The sequence below is a fragment of the Sturnira hondurensis genome, unplaced genomic scaffold (assembly GCF_014824575.4).
Source record: "Sturnira hondurensis isolate 20B ecotype Veracruz unplaced genomic scaffold, ASM1482457v3 Scaffold0005279, whole genome shotgun sequence".
NCBI classification, from domain to species: domain Eukaryota; kingdom Metazoa; phylum Chordata; class Mammalia; order Chiroptera; family Phyllostomidae; genus Sturnira; species Sturnira hondurensis.
Genome location: NW_028077910.1, coordinates 12,258,514 through 12,281,039, shown reverse-complemented (window position 1 = coordinate 12,281,039; position 22,526 = coordinate 12,258,514). Strand labels below are relative to the sequence as shown.

The 22,526-nt window shown below is 37.3% G+C and overlaps 1 pseudogene; it reads right to left on the bottom strand.

The window, feature by feature from the left end:
* Positions 1 to 1,321: 1,321 nt before the first annotated feature.
* LOC118987502 (sodium/potassium-transporting ATPase subunit beta-3-like) lies at positions 1,322 to 8,389 on the bottom strand (annotated as a pseudogene).
* Between the last annotated feature and the right edge of the window lie 14,137 nt (positions 8,390 to 22,526).

Genomic DNA, 22,526 nt, shown 5'->3' with positions numbered 1-22,526 from the left:
TAGAGGCAGTTCTAGTGAATTGTACTTGCCCTTACCCACCACAATAGCTGTCACTCCATAATTCAGGAAACCAATGTGTGGATTCTGCTGAGTGTTGTCTATGTCTATTCCAACTATGCAACTTAGAACTTCAGAATTAATCACAGGGTGGGTTCAGGGGCCCACTGGGCTCACTCTGAGATCAAAGGAAAATACACAGTGAGACTGAAAGTGTAACAACATTTTTCATAGCTGATGACTTCAGGTCAAGTGGGAGGTGTAGGTAGACATGCTTCACCTCCTCCTACAACCACAGAAATAACTACAAGTCAATTTCAAAAAAAAAATAAAAATAATAATAATACTCAGAATTGTCAGAAAATGGAGCTATATGGAAGTCCAACAACCAAGTATTTAAAGAAGCCACATTCAATTAAATGGATAAAAGAGATAGAGTCACAGAGACAGGCAGAGAGATGCAGAAACATGGTCTGGAGTGGAGAGGCCACAGTGATGGCAGAACGGGCAGTTGCGCATTCATTATGATGGGTAAAAATTGGGAGGGATACTGTGGCAGACCCTGTCCAGCAGAGTCCGCCTGTTGTGGCTTACGACGAGAATCAATGCACAGGCGACAACAATCCTCTGTGGAAAAAGGGAACGGCACGGCTGTTCTCTCAAGGGGAGAGTGCCTCTGGGTGCCTTGGCCACTCCCTCAAGAGAGGAGCACCTCAACCCTCGCCTAGACAGGCTTTTATTGTTTTTCTTGGGTCTTACATCAAAGAAAGATTTATTATCTATCACACAGAATATTATTGTCTACATTCTAGGTACAATCAAGGAAATAAAGTTCAAAACACTGGTGATCAGGACACTCAAAGAACTCATTCTAGGTACATGCAGGGGGGATGACAATGAGCTGATTAGCTGTCCTTGGAGAGCTCACATAAGGCTTTGAAAATTACCTTGAAGATAGACAATACACATTTGTTGCTTTAGACCAGGGTGAGGGAATTTTAGCAAGAGCAAGCCATAACAATCCGTAAGCATTTTCTAGGCCTGATTCCCATGGGAAAACTCAGTTTGCAAGTCTGGGTTCTGCCCACCACTTCGCACCTGTAGGTTTTCCATACAGAGCTGAGTCACATTTGCCAGGCGAAGACAAAGTGGTCCCCAGTAGGATACCATGGGAGTGAGCGATCCCAGCTCCAGGACAGATTGCACAGCCCAGAGTTCCAGCAGCAGGGAAATAAACCCTATAACTTCTGGCTGCAAAAACCAGTGGGAGTTGAGGCAGTGGAAGAAATGGCTGGATTTTCAAGAGATTCTGTTTGAAGGGTCTTCACAGACTTAGAAAGTATGCAACCCCTCCCATTTTGGGATTCAGCACTAGGGCTACAGCAGGAAGGGCACCTGTAGCATATGGAAAAGGGGTAAAGTGACAGGAAATGAGGTTAGTGCCGAGAAAACCTCCAGAAGACAGGCAGTGGCACTGACCCCTCTCTGAGAAACAAAGTATTGAAGTGGATTGCTACACCCTGGTGATTGTCTAAGGCTCCACCCCATACAATTTACATGTGCCTGTTATACAATAGGCCATGCTACTAAGACAGAGTGAAAACAGCTCTACCTAATACACAGAAACAAATACAGGGAGGTGCCGAATTTTGGAGACAAAGAAATATGGTCCAAATGAAAGAACACAACAAAATCTCAGTAAAAGAACTAAATGAAACAGAGATAACCAAGCTATCAAATGTAAAGTTCAAAACACTGGTGATTTGGACACTCAAAGAACTCATTGGGGACAACAACATAAATGAAGAAATGAAGTTTAAACTAACTGAAATGAAGAAAAATCTACAGGGAACTGCTGTGGACCACTCCGCCAGGTTCTAGGAATTTAACTCTACCCCCTGTGGCTAAGGACAGTGGTAACCTCTGGAATGTGAGCTACAGGAGACAAAGCTTGTCTCTGGTAGCAAATGCTGCCTCAGTTTCCTCCCTGCCCCCAAAGTGGATATGACCCCTTAGAGGAGGGATAAACTAAGCCAGACATGACCATGTGGGAGGCCATCATGGAAGGCCTTGGGGGTTGGGACAAAGAGGGAGCAATGAACTCTGCCCCCCGCCCCCAGCTTTGACATAGCCCGAGTCCCCATGTTCTCTGGGAGAAATGCTTCCTGGCTCTAATCCCCTTAAGCCTGAATACCTGTTGGGGAGTGGTGCAGCTCCTTGCCTTGCTAGAGCATGTCCTGGGGGAAAATCTGGCATCACAGAAACTTCCTGATAAACCTGTGAAATCTGCTCTGCTAAGAGTGCTTTCATTCATATGTTAAGGGTTTGAGCAGGAACCCCTAAAACTCTGTTTCTGACAAACTCTGACTCAGACTAAGCCCTCAGATTTCTTTGATCCTTGCCACCCTGTATTCCTGTGTATTACAACCCAATAAAAGCCCCTGGAGGAGGTAGCTCGATGCCTTTTTCCCCCGAGAAACTGGCCACTGCTCAAGGCCTTTTTCCTCTGGGAAACTGGCCACTTCTCCTTCCCAAGCAGATCATGTCATGTCTCTTGTCTTGTTTACGGTCATCTGTGGTGGTCGGGGGAACTTTCGAGGAAAGTCGCCCTTGCAGGGAACCATCAGTGGAGGGAAGGGAGCTGGAATTCAAATTAATGATTTGGAATATAAAGAATACACATTCAACCAGAACCACAAAAAAAAAGAATTCAATATAAATGAAGATAGTATAAGGACCATCTGGAACATCTCCAAATGTACTGACATATGAATCATAGAGATGCCAGAAGGAGAAGAAGAGCAAGATATTGAAAACTTATTTGAAAAAGTAATAAAAGGAAACTTCCCTAATTTGGTGAAGAAAATAGACATACAAGTCTAGGAAGCATAGAAAGTCCCAAACAAGTTGGACCCAAGGAAGACCACACCAAAACACATTATAATTAAAGTGTCAAAGTTTAAAAATAAAGAATCTTAGAAGCAGCTAGAGAAAAACAGATAATTACCTACAAAGGAGTTTCCATGAGCCTATCAGCTGATTTCTAAAAAGAAACTTTGCAGGCAAAAGAGACTGGCAGAAAGTATTCAATGTCATGAAAAGCAAGGACTTACAGCCTAGATTTCTCTGCCCATCAAAGCTATCATTTAGAATGAAAGGGCAGATAAAGTGCTTCCCAGATAAGGTAAAGCTAAAGGAGGTTATCATCACCAAGCCATTATTACATGAAACACTAAAGGAGCTTGTTTAAGAAAAGGAAGAAAATTAAAGCTATGAATATTAAAATGGCAACAAATTTACAACTATCAGCAACCAAATCTAAAAAAAAACAAACTAAGCAAACAAACAGAATAGGAACACAATCATAGACATGGAGATCTTTTGGAGGGTTATTAGCTGGGAGGGGAAAGGGGGAATGGGGAGAATGATGAAGAAGATTCAGGGATTAGAAAGCATAAATGGTAGGTATAAAATAGACACAGGAATGTTAAGAACAGTGTAAGAAATGGGGAAGCCAAAGAACTTACATTCATGACCCACGGACATGAACCCAAGGGTGTTTGCTGGAGGGAAGGGGGATACTGAGTGGAGGGTGGCAATGGGGAGAAATTAGGACTACTGTAATGGCATAATTAATAAAGTGTATTTTTTAAAAGAGAAAATACTCGTTGCTTTCTAAATCTAATTATTTTTCAATATCTCTCCCACAGAGATCACCTATATTCGCATAAGAAGTATTTTGAAGGAAAAAAACCCTAAAATTATTGAGAAACTATTTTCTGTTAGGAATATGAAGGTTCCCTATTTTAAAGAAATACTCAGCCCTAAGATGAAATACTGCCATTTACAACAACGTGGATGGACCTTGAGGATATCAGGCTAAGCAAAATAAGTCAGTCACAAAAAGCCAGAAAACATATGATTTCACTCATGCATAGGCCTTGAAACAGAAACTCATAGAGACAGATATTATGTTGGTTACCCGAGAGAAGAGGTTGAGGGTGTTAGTAAAGCTCGTCAAATGTGTGGTGACAGAAGATGATTTGACTTCTGGTGCTGGGCACACAGTGCAACCATAGATCATGCACCATAGATATCCGCCCTCAAAACCTATATAATATTATTAACCAATGTCGCCCCAGTAAATTTAATAAAATAAAAATACATTTTGAAAAAGAATTAAAACAATGTTGGTAGAGTTCAGTGATTCACCCGAGTCTGGGGATTGGCCATGTTAAAATTCAAATGTAACTTTGCCTCTTTATAGTAAACACTCTTTGGAGAGTATGACTTTAGGAAGTACTATGAAAAATACAATTTGAAGTCCTAACTCCCTCAGGTATCAAAATTTACCTTCTAATTAAAAGAAATTATATTTCTACATCCCAAAGTTTGGAACATAGGCAATAAAATCCTTAAGACAAAATATAATGACAAAGCCTCAGGGAAAAATTTTAAAATATATAGCTGCAGGCTAATGCTAGTTAAACTAATTATAACAGCCTTTAAGAAGTCAAAAATCCTATGAATTGGAACTTCTTTTGTTTGAATATTATGAAAACATAGCCTCATCAGCATAATGCAATAAATGTAGATTTCATTAAGTGGCTTCCTCTAAAATGTCATTCACTATGATGCTTGATCAATTTAAATAGATTGATATTACAAGAAAAAATTAAAATAGCAACTACAATATAAGTATTTTATCTTAAATTATTTAATGTATTAAAATATAATTGTTCCTTTTAAAGTTAGGTGTTTTAATAACAGCATATGTACCTTATTTATATTTAACAACATATCTTATTAGACTTCACATTATGCTAAATAAAAAGAGTAATAAGATACTTGACAAAGTTTTGTACACTTTAAATCTTATAAATTCAATTTCATAAAATATTAGGTATATGTTTATACTAGCTAAGCAAAAATGCTATGCTTCATCTCTGGTCTAAAATACTTTATAAGATATAGTGTGGGAACTAAAATAATTCCATCACTATTTTTTACCATGACTTACAACCAAATGTGTTTTTAATTAAAATAATCCAGACTAATTTAGCATATAAAAATAATTTTACAAAAAGTAAAACAACACATTTGAGTCCACTTTTTATTTTCTTTTTTCTTCTTTATGTACAGAACTCCTCCAAACACCAAATTTCTTGCAGCTATAAAGTTACTTGATGTTGGTCAGGTATCATTTTACCCCCCATTTTTTTTACATTAAAATATGATAGTTAACCAATATTAATTCCATAAATTATTGATATAGCATAACATTAAGCCTTAGGCACTTAAGCAATCAACCCTCATAAAAATATTTCCAGATTCCTCAATTTACAGGTTAGAATTTGGTGTTTTACTGTTCCTATCTGGTGACTATATATGCTCATTCAGAAGATAGCAGAGGCAACAAGCATTTACTTTGGAGGACACCGAACATGATGACCTGGAAGTACATTATGGTGTTACCTGTTGTCACATACCACCCTACCTTTTCCAACGTGGTCTCATAATTCTGGAATGCAAGGTCTAGTTTATATAAAATGAAGACAGACAACATGACATTTGCTCTGTAGATACATCTGACTCATATTGCACCTGCGTTATGGTATTGAACAAAACTAGTCCTAAACACCTATCACTATCAACCTGTTTTTTTAGTTTGGGTGATGTATCAATCCTGCCCCCCACCTTAATTTCTCTCACAGTACTTATAGGATTAAAGATGACCTAGACAGTAAGCAACGGCTGTAGATACCTATGGAAAGTATTTTGAGCCTATATTTCCTTTGGAAGGATGAGTTCGTAGAATGGCTATGCTTTCATCCTTTGAAATACAAGCCTTTCTAGGTTCACCTTTGTTGGGGGGGCTCCCACCACAGGGCACCCCTGGCTGCCACAGATGAGAATAAGTCTACCAAGACATGAGCTGCTTGGATAGGAAAGAGGGCCAGTCTCTCAAAGGAGAAGGGGCAAGAGCCTTTTCCTCGATGGGCTTTTATTGGGTTTGTTTTACACAGGAATACAGGTAAAACTCATTAATCATTTTTAGGCAGTAAGGATCAAACAATAGATAACACACAAAGAACTCTGAGGGCCTATTTTGGGTCAAGGTCAGATGGCTAAAGAGCTATAAAACTTTGAGGAACAAACTTCCTGCTTGTACCTTATTTAATTGAGAGCACTCTAAACAAAGCAGATTTTACAGGATTTTACATATTCCTTCTAAGGTCTGACCACCCTAAAGAACCCCTCCTTTCTAGCACAGGGCAGAATCCACCACCAGCATTGTTTCAGGCTTAAGGCATTGTCTCAAGCTTAAGTCAGGCAGGGGTAGTAAGGCGGCCAAGAGATTAGGAGACTTCTTGCAGACAGAATGAGGACTCAGGCTTTGTCAAAGCTGAGGGGCGAGGATCCATCACCCCCTTTCTCCATAGACCCCCAAGTCCTTCCCTGGGGCCTCCACGTGGACCATGCCTATTTTATGTGATTCCCCCCTTGGAAATCTTACCCGTCATTGGCTAACTGATCAAGAATTAGGGGCCAGTTATGGAAAAAGGAGCGGAAGTGGTGCTCCTTCCAGGGAGATAAGTTTTGTCTCCTTAGTGGCTTAGGTCCCAAGGTCACTCACTCAGCCTTAGCCACGGGGGTTACAGCTTCTGAAATCAGGCAGGGTGGTTCCCAACACACCTTGAAGCTTTAATCCAATTATAGTATTCTATTTTCACAAAAAATACAAGAATTTCCTGTGTAATAGCCCAAATCAGGATCATTCACACCACTGCATACTTGAAGTAAGAAAACAAACAGACATGCAACATTAATTGGACCTTTTTGTTCAAAAAGTGCTCTATGAAGGCTAACTGTGGGATTCTTCTGTTCTTCTAAACCACCACTTCAGAAACTTCTAAGGATCTTCAATGTACCTGTTTATAGGAATTCGGATTCACGACAATGTACAATTGAGTGTAGTCACTGGTGTTGGGAAAACCACAAGTCCTGGACTAGGAATCAGGCCACAACAACTTGGGACCTCGAGTTCAGAGCACAAAGAATAGCCAACATTTTGAATGAAAAGATTGCAGCCAGGAGCCCAGGAAAAACTAGGTAGAAGAACAAAATAAAACTCCAGCTCTTGGCAATGCACCCCAAGAGCACTGGTGGTGTGGCGGTAGATAAAGATCTTCCACTAGGCCAGGTTCTGGTTGAAGGAGTTTTTGTGGTGTGCATAGGAGCGGCCACTGGTAGAGGCAGCTGGGACAGAGGTGCTTCCCAGCTCAAGAAGTGCAGCCCTGGGACAATGGAGGGAGACTGGATGGCCAATGGCCACCTCCCTTCAGAGAGGCCTTTCAGCAACTCCAGAGGTAACGCTGATTTTCATGCCAGGTGCTCCAATCCAGGGACACTATACTGGTAGTGATTTGCCATTTAAGAGTTGATGAAAATAAGTTTCAGATTAATGAATGATCACTAAGTAAAAAAGTAGTTAATCACTGAGCTGGGATTTAACCCATTTTTTTGTCTGATTCCGGTGCAGGTGATATTTACTAGTATTTGACACCAATATCGTGTTATCAGTTCTGATTCCCCTTTTTATTCATTTAACAGATATCTTCTCAGCACTATTAAGGCCCACTACTGTTCTAAGCAATAGGAACACATAGTGAAAAAGATAGGAACTCCTGTCCTCTTAAGAATGATGATCTGTATTATTCTGAGTTATGACATTATGAAATCCTGTGATCCTTAAATATTAGAGAGCTTTCTTTGATAAAATTTTAACAGCTTTTTGAGCCACACATTTTAAGAAATGCATGCATAAATCTCTAGAACCTATAGCTGAGTCAATGCTATTACCACATTTACAATTCAATTTTTCAGTAATTTCCAAAATTCAGCTTTTCAATTGTATATTTTATCACATAATGTAGAGAAAAAATGAAAATGGAATTTTATGTATATATAATTGACAATTTTAAATTCTAATCAACATCCCAAGATGCTACTTTTGTGTATAAAAATATTTCATGCCCTGTATTACTACTACTATTACATATTCACACTAACAACTTTGAAATATATAACTTCCTTATATAACTTTAAAGTACAAAGAGTGATGTCCTACTGGTCACAAAATCTTTTTACTAAAGGGACTTAAAATATTTATAGAGACTATCTTTTTTAAGAACAACAACATACATAATGAAAAAAAATCTTTCAGGGAAGTAGGAACCTAGATCGATGCTTATTTTTCACTTTGTATTTTTAACACTGAGTGAAATAAATACTGTTTCCCCATCAGACTCAGAGTGGCAATCAAAGACACTTCAAAGGACGCTGGTATTGTTCTTGCTTTGTTCTCAGTGACACTGACAGCAGCTGCCATGTAAACCGGATGAATAACCTTTGACTTCAGACAGAAGGCTGGGAGAACATATCCCTGGAGTTGCTTTATTTGTTGGCTTCCTTACTGATTATCTGCTATCCGGAAGATGCTTCTTTAATCATTGATGTTCCTGTGAGGGGTCTGTTTCTCAGCAGCAACATAAATGCAAATAGAACTGAAACTCAAAGACTTGCACGTCTACTTATGTGAATTTCAGCACCCCAGAGAGTATTAGATAGTTAATGAACTCTGTATTTTTTGGATCCTTGAGTATTGTCTTCTTTAAAGTTTGTGAAGATATGACCAGAGACAATAATACCCATCTTTTGGGAATAGAGGCAATTGGCTCAAATTACTGCATAAGCAGAATTTTCACAATACACTTATATGCTAAAATCTTTAAAAATTTCATTTTAATTTTATAAGATAAGAAAATTTTTGTTAAGTATATATTCCCTGAAAGTATAAAAAGAATGCTAGTTTACTACAAACTGTTTAATATTGAAATAATAATATTAATCACTATGCAAAATGTAACTAGTATTAAACTTATTGATCTCCATATGCAAGTTATAAAGCAATTTTCTTTCTTCCCCAGGTCTCTTTAGAGTTACCCATTAGCCTGATACTGTGTGCTTCTGGGAGAAATTAATGGGTGGATCCTCAGGTATTTCAAACCTCGAAATAGCTTTATTAAATGAGATGAAGTGAATTAGTATAATAATCAAAATGCTGAACCTCAAATGTGTTCAATTCCTCTCCTTCTTGAACTGAATGCGGTTTCAGGTCTGGATGTCTGCACTCGATAGGAAGAAAATGTCAGCTTATTTCTTCCTTCGCCAATCCCTCCCTGATTGTTTGGCTCCATCTTTTGATCCCGCTGCCCCCATCAAAGGTTCCATCAGGAGAGAGGAGATTAGGGGTGAGGAGTGCAGCCTAGTTCTGTTTTGATCTGCTAGTGGCCCTTTCTAAACCTGGCAGACATGACCCACTGATTTCTTTCTTGAAATGATTCTTCTCTGTGTTTTCCTGAAAGTGCCCCCTGCTACCCTGCCAAATTCCAAACACCACTAACTTGGTACTGAGGTCTCCAGCTGACCTTTATGCCACACCCCACCCTAACCCAGCTTTGGCCCTAAGAGGACACTCGTGTAGTCTTATCAATCCTAGTGCACCTGGGTGAGGTCCTATCAGAACATGACATATTCTCTTGCAGCCCACATCTGGCCCACGGGAGACATGTGCATTTCCCCCTGCCATCTGCTCTGCCACTTTAAGCGAATAATGGTATTCTTTTACCATTACATTTTTTGAATGTGTTACACACTCACTTCTGTTGTGTGTGAAACCCGAGGATAGGAAAGTCTGCTCTTCTTTCTCATGACACTCTTCTCATTTGGCTTAAGATGAGGATGAGAAGTGCCGTCACACTCCAACAATATTTGCCACTGTTTCTTAATATTGTTTCTTTCAACAATATTCTGCTTGTTTCTTTAACTGCACCTTCAACTTTCTACCCACCCCTTACATATCCCCAAATAGAGGATGATCTCAAAGTTCAAAACATTTGACAGCCCCTCTTTTGCAAGTTCCTCATACATCTTCTATCACATTCTGCTGGAATTTGAGTGTTCTGGCCTGAACCTCTTCCGGTAGGGGCTATTTTGTTTTGATTGGAGGGCCACACACTACAGCAGCAACACCACCAAGGGTACTGTGTTCTGATCCCTACAAATCCAAGAAGAGCCAGTTTTTTGCCATTTTTAGAAAAGGATATTATTGTAGACCGTTTGTGATCCCTCAACACCCAAATTCATGTGCTGGAGCCCTGCGCCCAATATGACAGTATTGGGAAATGTGGTCTCTCAGAAGTAACTACGGTTGGGTTAGTTAGAGTAGGATCCTCTCGGTGGCATTAATGACTTATAACAAAAGGAAGGATCTTTCTCTCCCCTCCGATCCACACACTATGGGAGGGTCATGTGAGGACATATCCAGAGAGCGGCCTTCTGCAAGACAGAAACAGAGCCCCCACCAGCCCCAAATGCCCTAGCATCTTGATCTTAAACATTCTGTCCTCTAGAACCGTCCGAAATCAAATTCTTTTGTTTAAGCCACTCAATCTATGGTATTTTGTTTGACAACTCAAGCCGACTGAGACAGATACAAGGTTTAAAACTCTTGAAAACTTGCCATACTGTCAAACCTAGGCATTTAAGTCAGGATTCAAACCTAGGGCTGACTGAATGCAACCCTGCTCTTTCGACATAGCCCACTGTTATTGCCTGAAGTTTTGGGCTTCTAGGACATGTTTTGTGGCAATGTTTCATAATTTGTCTGCTTCTTCCATAATTGTGTTGATTCTTCCACTAAATATTCCCCAGCTTCTCTAAAGTGGGTTGAGATTTATTTCCTTTGCCTGCCACTAACAGTAATCCTATCCATCCTTTTGGTTTGTCTTTAAGTGCTTGCTGTTTTAGTCAGCCAGTGTGCATATACACCTGTCTATTTTATATACATCTGTACATTTATATTGCAATTATAACACGTTAAAATAATGACAACCAGTGTATTTGGTAAATTACTAACACCAAGAGCCCTGAAATTGCTGTGTATACACTCCTTTTAAAGTAAAGCAAGTATTTGTATCTCTTTTGTTAGTAACATGCATAGACTTAAAAATGTGATCTGATTTTTACCTGTTTGGCTTTTCAGGAGTCTTCAAGGGATCAAATGTTTTAAAGCAATTAATGTTAAGTGATACTTGATGGGATATTATGAAGACTTATATTTCTGATAAAGCACACAGGTGATACAAAGGCCAGAAGTACAATGTATAATAATTCCATGCAGTAAATCCTGACAGACCCTCCCCACTGTTCTTTTCGTTTCGGAAGCCCCTCCCCTCTCTCTACAGGAACGAAAGGACGGCTGCAACATCACTAGCCCAATGTTAGTGTCACAGCTGAACGACTCTGCTTTGGAAACCCATTCAAACCCCACAGATCCCATTGAAATGCCTACACGCGTTCTTATCTGATTACAAACCGTTTACATCGCTGTTAGATTATTTCAATATTCTACATATGTTCTGAGATAAGAGAAGTTTCTCATGTTTTTTTCCTGTAAAGATGATATTTATTTGGTATTTATCCAAGGGTATGAAAAAAAGCAACAGAAATGTTGAAAAAGCTCAGATGTAATGATCACAAAACTTATAATTAAAATATTCCTGTGAAAATCTTAGAGCGGTGTTACCCTGTAGGATATGTAATATATTTCAGTTTCCTTTGATCATGCTTGTGTTTAACTGACTGAAAAGAAAACATATTTTCCATCTCCCAAGGTTAATACTTCAGACGAATTTTATTTTGAAAACAAAACTGATAGAGATTCTTAGTCTATAAAAAGAGTTACACTAAATCACTTTATTTGGGGTTGAGAATTCTCCTTCTACATATTATTTGTTAATTCTTTGTCAACATAAAAGCCCTACTGTAAATTTGATCAAAGTTTTTTTTAAAATGGCCTATTGTACAAATGGAAGCAACGTTTGGCACAATAAGGTGAACCACGTCTCAATTTCCTAAACAAGCACGTTCAAGAAAAACTCGAATTCAGATGCATAAATCATAGTTGTTTTCAGCAATGCTAAAATTTACCTCTTTTGTGTCCTATAGTATATACTGCACACATTTGAACTGCTAAAATTTAGGCATTTTATATTATGGGATAATGCTGAATGGATGAAATGCAGTTTGAACAGTAAGCTGTCTACTAGCGACAATAGAAACAGACAGAAGAAAACTGACTATATATATATATGATATCCTCCTAAGTGTTAAAACCTTAAAACAGTATTTATCACCCTATCACAAGTGAGGGATAGAGGAGCCTGCTGTTGTTCCATTGTATTTTTTTCCATTAGCAAGTGTCATTATTCAAGCCTCATTATTGCTCCTAATGAAGCAATACACCAAAGCTAAATTCGAGTCAGTATAAATATTTAAATGAGCTCCTACAGTGCATTGAACTCAGTGAGAAACATTTTGAGAAAAAGAGAAAACAACAATCTCTCAACTATCCTAATTTCCATGGTGATAAATGGTGACATTCTTATTTCAGTATTTCCCCCAAACTGATACTCATATAAATAACAAAAAAAAGCTTTTTGGGGGGCTGTCTACTTCTCTCAGTGCTTCTGCAAATAACATTTCATGATACAGTTTGTAAGGAAGGTATCAACACAGAACAAAGCTACACTCTTGAAATCTGCACATCCCTTGACAGGTAAGCTTGTCAAGGAAAGTAATAAGACTGCTGGTAACTATATGAGTTTACAATGTTCAGTTTTCCTCAGAAATTTTTACTGTATAAAATTTCCATCAGAGGACCAAAGATGTAGAGCCCCATGTTTTCATGACCGCATGTCAATAAGACAAAATTGTCTTCAAATGTAACTTAAAAAACACTGTCTGTTGTCAACTTTCAAAGTACAACCAATCTAAATAAAAAGGTACTATTTCCCAAGATAAATACATAATATAAGGCTTAGATATTTACATTGAAATAGTGAGTAATAGTAAATTAGAAAAATGAACCAGTTGAACAATTACACAAATAGGTGATAACACAAAGTCGAAAAAAATTAGTGAGAGAAAGCAAGGAGTTGAAGATGGAAAAAGTAGAGCAATGGGATGAATAATGACCAGGAAGGGAAGGGGGTTGCTATTTTGTTCAGTAAAGTCAGTTAGACATTTTTAGGGAGGGTGTGGGGCAGAATGGAACTCATCCAGGAGAATCCAGGAGAACATGTGGGTAGAGCATGGTTGGTGGGGGGCAGGACAGAGCAAGGTTAATGTACCTGGAGATGCGACAACGTGTGACTGGCTCACCAAGATCAGAGGACTTTCTGAAAACACAGCCAGAATTCAGAAAATCTCTAATGATACTAATTTCTCACACCCTGCCTGGATGACAGATTAGATGTGCTCTGGAGAGACAGTATCTCTTGTCTTCCATCAAACATGCCACCAAAAGCTTTTTTTGAAAAGTGGTTTCTATGAGAGCTACATCTAATAATACCTTCACAAACTTCGCTCTATCTTGGCTTACTCATTTGTAAATGGGAATAACATTGCTTTATACTGGGTTTTACTCCTGTTTATTTTTAAATATACAGAAACCATAGATGAATGTGTGATACTCCAATGTTATACGTAGTGCCCCACACAGAATAATAGGTGTTTTGTTTTTGTTTGTTGGTTTCTTGTAGTTATTTTAAATTCAGAGGTTTATTTTCAGTAGAACGTTAGTATCTGAACATTCTGTACATTTGTTGAGACAGCCATGTTCTCCTTCACGACAGCTTGGTAAACTAGCACTGTATCATTGCTCAGATGTAGGCAAAGCTTTCAGTTTCTTTACTGACTTGTGAACACATCCATCTAATTTCAGGAAAAGTTGTCACTTGTAGTTATAAATCAACTTAACTTATGTATGCATACTAAAATTTTAAAGTGCTTTTCTCTGTGACCTATTGTTTTGTACTATATGTCACCGTCTTAGGCCCTTGATGGAATGATGACATTACTAGAAAGAAAAGTTATTGTCTCTAAATGCAAGCAGTGTCCTTATGAAATAGAAAATGATGTACCCTGACATACACACTATAAAGTTCCATTTTACCATGAAATGAGTTCCTGCCAAAATACAGCATACCTGACAAAGTAAGACATAAAAAAACGTAGAATTTCTTGAGCATTTTGCACAATGGATCAAAAATGTTCATAGTTTTTTATCTATTCATTCATTAAACATAAATTTATGGATCACTGACTATTTCTCAAGTATTGTCTAGTTTCAAAATTCAAAGCACTCAAAATCTGGTAAGTAAATATTTACAAAACTATAATGAAATGTCATGGATGGTACTAAGTTTTCTGTTAAGGGAAAATGTCCTGTAATGCTACCTCAGATAAAGAATGCCAAAGAAGTTAATGTTATTTCAACTATTTCCTGAGAAAGTAATATTATCCTCAAGCCTTAAAATTATTTTTAAAATTCAGTCACATGGAGCTTATATGAAAGGAAGCTATCTGAGTGGACAAGAAATACCATTCCTTTTTTTCAAGTTTATTTTCCTGGTTATGCTATTGCAGTTGTCCCAGTTTCTTTCTCCCCTTTCTCCCCACTCCACCCTGCATCCTCCCACCTAACATACTCCTTAGTTCATGTCCATGGATTATATATATAAGTTCTTTGGTTTCTCTATTTGCTGTACTATTCTTAACCTCCCCTCGTCTATATTATGCCTACCATTTATGCTTCTTATTCTCTGTACCTTCCCCGCCTCCTTTCACCCTCCCCTTCCAATAACCCTCCATGTGATCTCCATTTCTGTGATTCCATTCCTGTTCTAGTCATTTGCTTAGTTTTTATTTTTTAGGTTCAGTTGTTGATAGTTGTGAGTTTGCTATCATTCTACTGTTCATAGTTTTTGATCTTCTATTTCTTAGATAAGTCCCTTTTACAGTTCCCTTTAACAGTAACAAGGGCTTGGTGATGATGAACTCCTTTAACTTGACCTTATCTGGGAAGCACTTTATCTGCCTTTCCATTTTAAATGATAGCTTGCTGGATAGAGTATGTTGAGTGTAGGTCCTTACCTTTCTTGACTTCAAATACTTCTTTCCAGCTCCTTCTTTCTTGTAAGATTTCTTTTTAGAAATCAGCAGGAACTCTCATGGGCACTCCTTTGTAAGGAGCTGTCTCCTTTTGTCTTGCTGCTTTTAAGATTCTCTCCTTGTTTTTAATCTTGGGTAACTTAATTATGATGTGCCTTGGTGTGTTCCTCCTTAGGTCCAATTTCTTTAGGACTCTCTGGGCTTCCTGGATTTCCTGAAAGTCTATTTCCTTCACCATATTTGGTATGCTTTCTTTTATTATCTGTTCAAATGTTTCAATGTCTTCAATGTTTCTCTTCTCCTTCTGACAGAGCTATAGTTCAAATATTGGAGCTCTTAAAGTTGTCCCAGAGGATCCAAAGCCTCTTCTCATTTTTTTGAATTCTTGCTTCTTCATTCCGTTCTGGTTGGATGTTTATTTCATCCTTTTATTTCGAATGATTGATTTGAGTCCTGGTTTCCTTTCCTTCACAGTTGGTTCCCTGTATAGTTTCCTTTATTTCATTTTGTGTAGACTTAATTTCTTCCTTCATTTTGTTACTGAGCTGAATCAATTCTGTAAGCGTCCTGATTACCAGTATTTTGAACTCTGCATCTGATAGGTTGTCAATTTCCTCTTTGCTTAGCACTTTTTCTGGAGTTTTGATCTGCTTTTTCATGTGAGCCATATTTCTTTGTCTTGACATGTCTGCTATATTGTTAAAGGGGCAGAGCCTTAGGTATTCACCTGAACAGGACAACCCTCTTTGCCGTGTTGTGGAGCTGTATGTGGGGGAGGGGCCTGAGAGGGAACAACGCAACTTATTTGTTCAGCTCTAGTTCCAGTTTTCAAAGAGTTCTCCTGTGAGACTGGAAGTTTCTACCACCTTTGCCAACCTCGCAGTGTTTTATAGCCACAGGTTTTGAGTCTTTAGTTTCCCAGACAGCCAACCCCTCCTCGCCTCTGTGGTCCCCAACCTTACCATGTATCCTCTCCACCTGTCTGGCTGCCTGTCTCCACCCCTCCTACTGGTCTGGACAAATATTTCTTTAACTTCTTAGTTGTCAGAGTTCCATGAAGTTTGATATTCAGGCAGTTCTGGTTGTTTATTGTTTTTTAATTGGTCGTTACCCTTCTTTTGGTTGTGAGAGGAAGCCAATCTTTTCTACCTATGTCTCCATCTTGGCCAGAACTAGGAAATACCACTGTTAAAAAATACAAGTGGTGCCCTGGCTGGTGTAGCTCCGTAGACTGAGTGCAGACTTGTGAACCAAAAGATCGCAGTTCGATTCCCAGTCAGGGCACATGCCTGGGTTGCAGGCCAGGTCGCGGCAGAGGACACATGAGAGGCAACCACACATTGATATTTCTCTCCCTCCCTCCTTCCCTCCCTCTCTAAAGATAAATAAATAAAAATCTTTTAAAAAAATACAAGTGGTAATATAATTGGAAAAAATACTCAATTACTGTTCACACCAGTAGTTTTCTTTAACATATATGATCTTACTTATTTATCGACTCTTATGTGCTATTTCTTGCCCTTACAGTGTCTATAAGTTCCATGAAAATAAGAACTTTTCCTGTCTTTGCTTGTGTCTCCTATATTAAATAATTGAGTAGTTTATTGAGTGAATGAATAAATAAGTTTTGCTTGGAAAACAATTTTGTGGCTTTAGAAAGCATACACTTAACGTTATAATTAATGTTGAAAACATCTGTCTAAGAGATGTTTGTCTGGGAAAACAAATCAGTAATATCTACTCTCACCACTCATATCTAGTGAGCATTGTGCTAATGGCTTTAATTTCTAAGAAGGCAAGCAAAAGAAAAATAGGCACAAGTAACAGAAATGAAGAAGGAATACTCTATTTGGAGATGATTTAGTTGTTATTAAATCATTTGGAATTTGAGAAAAAGAAAAGTACACAAACTATTAAGTGAAGTGAACAATACAAGATTCAAGGCCAACTTCAACAACCATGTGTAGTTTTATAACTAGAAGCAAAAAATTGGAAAATAAATTTAAAATACCATTTGAAACAGCATAAAATACATCAAAGCTTAATAAAATAATAAGGCAAAATGTGATGTTTATATCTCTATAAAACATGAATAAAAGTAACTAAAAACAAATAAATAGAGATATACAGTATCATGAATTAGAAAAATCAACGTAACTAGGGAAACACTAACTTTAAATCTTGATGTTATATAGTAGTTCTATATCTAAAATCTTAATTTAACATAAAATATCTTGCTGAAAGTGTACAATAACTTGAAAATCTTTAGAAAGACAAAAATTTTTTTGCTAAGACCTTTATCATAACACTATGGCAACTAAACCTTTATTTTAAAACTAAGGCAATCAAATTTATAAATTTATGCTAAAATAAGACACTTTCAGAAGTAAATAAAAACAGGTCATATGCTGGGAGAAATATTGCAATGCTTCTATTCAACAATGAACCTATATGTAGAATATGTAAAGAATCTTCTTAATTGTTTAGTAAGAAAATAAACACTCCAATGACAAAACTGACAAACTTCATGTATAAAAACTTCACAAAGAAGATACATGAATGCTCAACAGGTGCAGTGAAGAGTGCTCACTACCATTACTGAGCGGAGAATTGCAAATTGATACCATCAGGATGATATATCTTTCACACTAACCATAATGACAAAAATGACTGACAAGACCAAGTGTTGACAAGGATGTAAATACATTTGAATTCCCATATATTATTGGAGGGAGTACGAAATGTTATAACCACTTCAAAAAAAGTGGTTTCTTATAACATTAACCATGCACTATTGTATGACATAACAATTTCCTTATGCGTACTTTACTCAAAAGAAATCAAGACCTATATTGACAACACAAATTTAATAAAATCATTGACATACATCCTTTCATAAAACTGGAAAACACTCCAATGTCCATAACCAGGAGAATGGATAAGTTGATGTATATCCATTCACAGGAATACTATCTCAAAATTAAAAGAATGAACTAATGATATGCAACAGCAAGGCTAAATCACAAATGCTATTTTTAACAACAGAAGGAAGACATGAAAGAATTTCAACTATTTGATTAATTTTATATTAAAAACCAAGCAAAACTAGTGTGCAATGATAGAAATCAAAACTGAGTGATTATAGGCATGGGAATTTACTGAAAAGGGAACATGTGAAGATTTTCTGGGATAATTGAAACTATTTTATGTGTGAATTTTTATTGTATGTATGTATAAATTGACAAGCGCCATCAATCTGCACACTAAAGGTGTGGATATTTTACTGTAGACAAGTCTAACAGGAAAGCACTCACTAGATACATTTGATAGCAAATGTGACATGCTGAAAAAAATTACTAAACACAAAGTGAGAAAAAAATCACAGAGATATAGAAGGAAATATCCGGAAAATAGAGGAGAGAAATTAGAGATGTAGAATATGCAGTGAGAAGTTCTAAACTGCATTAAATTGGGTTCAAGGAAGGAGAAGAGTAACAGAATGGGGCATAAATCATATTTAAAGAGATAATAATCTTTCCTATCTTGTTCTTCTTTTTCAAAATTATTGAGGCTATTCCTACTCTTCCCCACAGCAAGAATGGAACTAGAGTGTCTTTTGTTAGGTGAAATAAGCCAGGCTATGAGAGACAAATACCATGTGATCTCACCTATAAGTTGAACTTAATAACAAAACAAACAAGCAAACAAAATAGAACTAGAGACATTGAAACAAGGAACAAACTGACAGTGACCAAACCATATGGGAGGTGGGAGGGAGATAATGGGGGAAAGAAGGGGAAAGATGAAGTCAAGAAACATGTGTAAAGGACCCATGAACACAGACTACAGAGGGGGGCGTATTGAATGTGGGAAGTGGGAGTCGGGTAGAGGAGAGTAAAGGGAGAAAAATGGGGACAATCGTAATTGAACAACAGCAATAAAAAAGGGATAATAGCTGGGAATTCTCTAAAATTGATCAGAGAAATCAATTGATAGAATCCAAGAACTCAACAAATATCAAGTGGGATGAATGAAAGGAAATCCACAAAGAAAAACAATGCAATAACACTGTTAGAAAACAAACAACCAAACAACAGCAAAAACAAAGATAAAGAGAACATTTTTCAAAGACACCATTCAAAAAAACCTGACAAGGTGGACACAACATTTGAAAATCTATCACCAAAACCAACCATGTTCACAAAATTAGATAAAAAGATTATTCTAATAATGCAGAAAGGTACATATTAAAATCAGTATCTGATTGTGACATGAGAACAATAAAAACCTGGTATGTACACTGGTGCTGCTAGAAATAGAGGAAAATCCTAGTTCTGCCATTACTCAACTTAGTACCTTGGACAACTTTGTTACCTACCTTCTTTGCATACCTAGCAACAGAAATAAAATCAAGAATTGTGCCCCGGCTGGTGTAGCTCAGTGGATTGAGCGCAGGCCTGTGAACCACACCATCGTGGTTTGATTCCCAGGCACATGCCTGGGTTGCAGGCCAGTTCCCAGCAGGGGATGCAGGAGAGGCACCCATACACTGATACATATCTCTTCCTCTCTCCTTCCCTTCCCCTCTAAAAATAAATAAATAAAATCTTTTAAAAAATCTCCCCAGTTAAAGAAAAAGAAATAAAACCAAGAATTGTTAAATCTCATTTATCAAAAAATCTTTGCATTAAAATCTTTAGATTTTGAAAATTTGCAGAAATCTTTAACATGGGATATACAAAACAGAAAATAAGACAGTTTCTTCATTTTTCAAAAAACATTTTTTTCTAACTACAAGATAAATTATTGAGGACACTCTAAGTTCTAGTATTTTATGAATTTGTAAAATTTTACAACAAGGGTATCATACATTATTGTAGTCAGAAGAATTCTGAGATGGCCCCCAAAACTCTTTCCTCCTGGTGTCCACATTCCATGTAATCCCCTCCCCTCTTGCATGAGCAAGCTGAGGAATATGACACATGTATTGTCATAATTAGGTTATATTACAAGACAAAAGAAGATTTGCAGAATACATCAATATGTAATTTAAGGTCCCACATTAGTTCATTTAGAGTTTACCAAAAGAGAAATTATTGTGGTGGGAATAACCTGGGAGTCATTAAAAAGAACCAGACTTCTCTGAAGGATGCAATTGGGAGTATGAGACATATTCTCCCAGGTGTGTTGAAGGAAATGCCACATTTGAGAGGGCCAGGACCCGAGGGCGAGTTCTAGGAGATGAAATTGATCCCTGGCCCTGGCTGGCATAGCTCAGTGGATTGAGCACAGGCCTGCGAACCAGAGGATCGCGGTTCGATTCCCAGTCAGGGCACATGCCTGGGTTGCAGGCCAGTTCCCTGCAGGCCAACTCCCAGCAGGGAACGCACGAAAGGCAACCATACATTGATGTTTCTCTCCCTCTCTCCTTCCCCTCTAAAGATAAATAAATAAATAAAATCTTAAAAAAAAAAAAAGAAAGAAATTGATTCCTGGCCCACAACCATCAAGAAAACAGGGATTTCAATCTTAAGGCAAACTGAATTCTGCCAATCACCTGATTATTTTTGGAAGAGGGGCCCAAGCTCTATATGAAAACAGCCCAGTTGACACCCTGATTTCAGCCTTGTGATGTGCTGACCTATACAACATTTGAGCTTGGACCTGCTGAATCCGTAAGATAATAAGTGATGTTGTTCTTAATCCTCTAAATTTTTGATAATTTGTTACATGGCCGTGGAAAACTAATAGAGTTACCAGTGAAGGGCAATCAATTTTGGTAATTAAGGGAAACTCTTATACTTAATTAATTAGGGAACTTTAGACAAATAAAGGAGTTTATTTATAATTGTTAATTTACAACATCTAAGAAGTTTTTAAAAATTCTATAACCAATTTAAGAAAATGGAATTATGAAATATTTTGTTTTCCATAGACTGGTACTTTATTTGTTGCTTGATTTTCTCATCTTTCTTTCTTTTTTTAGACTTTATTTATTTATCTTTAAAGAGAGGGGAAGGGAGGGAGGAAAAGAGGGAGAGAAACATCAATGTGTGGTTGCCTCTCATGTACCCCCCAATAGGAACCTGACCTGGCCCACAACCCAAGCATGTGCCCTGAGTGGGAATCGAACCAGCAACACTTTGGTTCTCAGGCCAGCACTCAGTTCACTGAGCCAAAACAGCCAGGGCTCTTTTTAGATTAAGTTTATTTTTGTGCATTGCATATAGTGGATGCTCATTCAGAATTTTCTAAGTTGTTCCTGATTTTGTTTGCAAGTAGCATGAACTGTGATAATGACTTGAAAATAAATATGTATTAAGCTACTAACTCAAATGTGTTTGTTGTGGATCTAATAATGTCAAAGGACAGTTTGGTTAATAATAGCTCTGCAAATTAATCATTTAATTACACACTGGAAAACTCCACTTCTTTACAAGACAATCTCCCCAAAGCTTTAGAATTCCCTTGTCTCGATCACAGTGTGTTATATGTAGTTTTCAAGTTGCTATATTAATTATAATTAATTCACTTAAAATGTGTCTGCATGCTATTTTCATATGATTCTCAAGAGTTCCACACATCTTCAGATTGAGATAGTAGTATGAACAGCCTGATTTTGTAATAATATAATGCAATGGGACCTGCACTATCCTTATTTCTGATGCCCATATAAAACACATTCTGCAAATCTACTTCTTAGGGAGCTATTTCCAGACTGAAAATACTGAGTATGTTCAAACATTTCCTTAAGTACCAAGTATAGTTGTATTGTGAAGTCAAGCTTTCAGTTAAAGTGAGATATGTAGAAAATAAAGCCAGGTACTCTGCTGATGTGTAGATAGGGTATGTATAAACTTTATTGTTGAGGGAATAAATCTTATCACTTCTCTGCTAATACAGTGCTGTGATATTATTTCAGGACCTGCAACCCATAATGTGCTAAGAATTTCTCTTCAAAAGAACTGTAATGTGGCAACATGACAGGGGGGTGATTTATATTATTGTCTTGTGACTATCAGAAAACTATTATCTTTAATTTGAGATTCAATATATTTAAATATGAAAGTTTCAACCAAAGTCAAATAGAATTGAAATTAATGGATAAAACTCATTGGTACTTCTATTAAAGTTCTTGGCATAATTGCCCACGCTGTCGTCTACATTCATTTAAGCCTTTTTTATTATTAACTTTAAATTGTATGGTAACTAGATTAATAGCATGAGGGCAGGACAAATTAAGGTACCTTCACTGCAGGTTTTCAACCTGTGTCCTGTTGTGTGCAACTCAATTCATTTTTCATTTTGATTAAAGACAACATATCAAGCTATTGACCTCATAGATTTTTTAACTAAAGTCTTACCTAACATCAGGCCTCCTGATGTTTGAAATAAATATTTTATTAGCTATATTAACAAGAATAGTTTATAAACCAATGACAAATATTTGG